The following is a 1,014-nucleotide window of genomic DNA, read 5'->3' as shown; positions in this document are numbered from 1 at the left end:
TCATCCAGACGGAGAGAAGCTCGGGGTTCATCCTCTGAGAGGCCGAGCGTCCTGGTCTCTGTCTCATCCTTCAGAAGCTGCGTTCAAAGACCGACGCGTCACAGACGAGACGAGACGAGCTCATTCCAACAGGTGGACCTAGGACCTTAAAACTAAAAGTTTATGTGAAAAAAAGTTGCATGTTGTCAAGGTTGCTAGGCGCCTGGTCTCTGTCTCCTGGTCTCTGTCTCCTGGTCTCTGTCTCCTGGTCTCTGTCTCCTGGTCTCAGTCTCCTGGTCTCTGTCTCCTGGTCTCTGTCTCCTGGTCTCAGTCTCCCGGTCTCAGTCTCCCGGTCTCAGTCTCCCGGTCTCTGTCTCCTGGTCTCTGTCTCCTGGTCTCAGTCTCCTGGTCTCTGTCTCCCGGTCTCAGTCTCCCGGTCTCAGTCTCCCGGTCTCAGTCTCCTGGTCTCTGTCTCCTGGTCTCAGTCTCCTGGTCTCAGTCTCCTGGTCTCTGTCTCCTGATCCCTGTCTCCTGGTCTCAGTCTCCTGGTCTCTGTCTCCTGGTCTCTGTCTCCTGGTCTCTGTCTCCTGGTCTCAGTCTCCTGGTCTCTGTCTCCTGGTCTCTGTCTCCTGGTCTCTGTCTCCTGGTCTCAGTCTCCTGGTCTCTGTCTCCTTGTCTCTGTCTCCTGGTCTCAGTCTCCTGGTCTCAGTCTCCCGGTCTCAGTCTCCCGGTCTCAGTCTCCCGGTCTCTGTCTCCTGGTCTCAGTCTCCTGGTCTCTGTCTCCTGGTCTCAGTCTTCAGCTGCAGATTCTTAATGAAACATGGAGACAAACATTCAGCAGCTACTGAAATTCTGTTAATGCATGAGTGCACATGCACAGGCATTCACCACCAACACCCCCCCACACACACACTCTCACACACACACACATGCACACTCTCACACCCACACACGCACACTCTCACACACACACACACACACACACACGCACACTCTCACACACACACACACACACACACACACACACACGCACAC

This window comes from Seriola lalandi, unplaced genomic scaffold (genome assembly GCF_002814215.2).
Source record: "Seriola lalandi dorsalis isolate HSWRI2012SDOR001 ecotype SW California unplaced genomic scaffold, Sedor1 jcf7180002054963, whole genome shotgun sequence".
NCBI lineage: Eukaryota > Metazoa > Chordata > Actinopteri > Carangiformes > Carangidae > Seriola > Seriola lalandi.
This window is presented reverse-complemented; position numbering follows the sequence as displayed.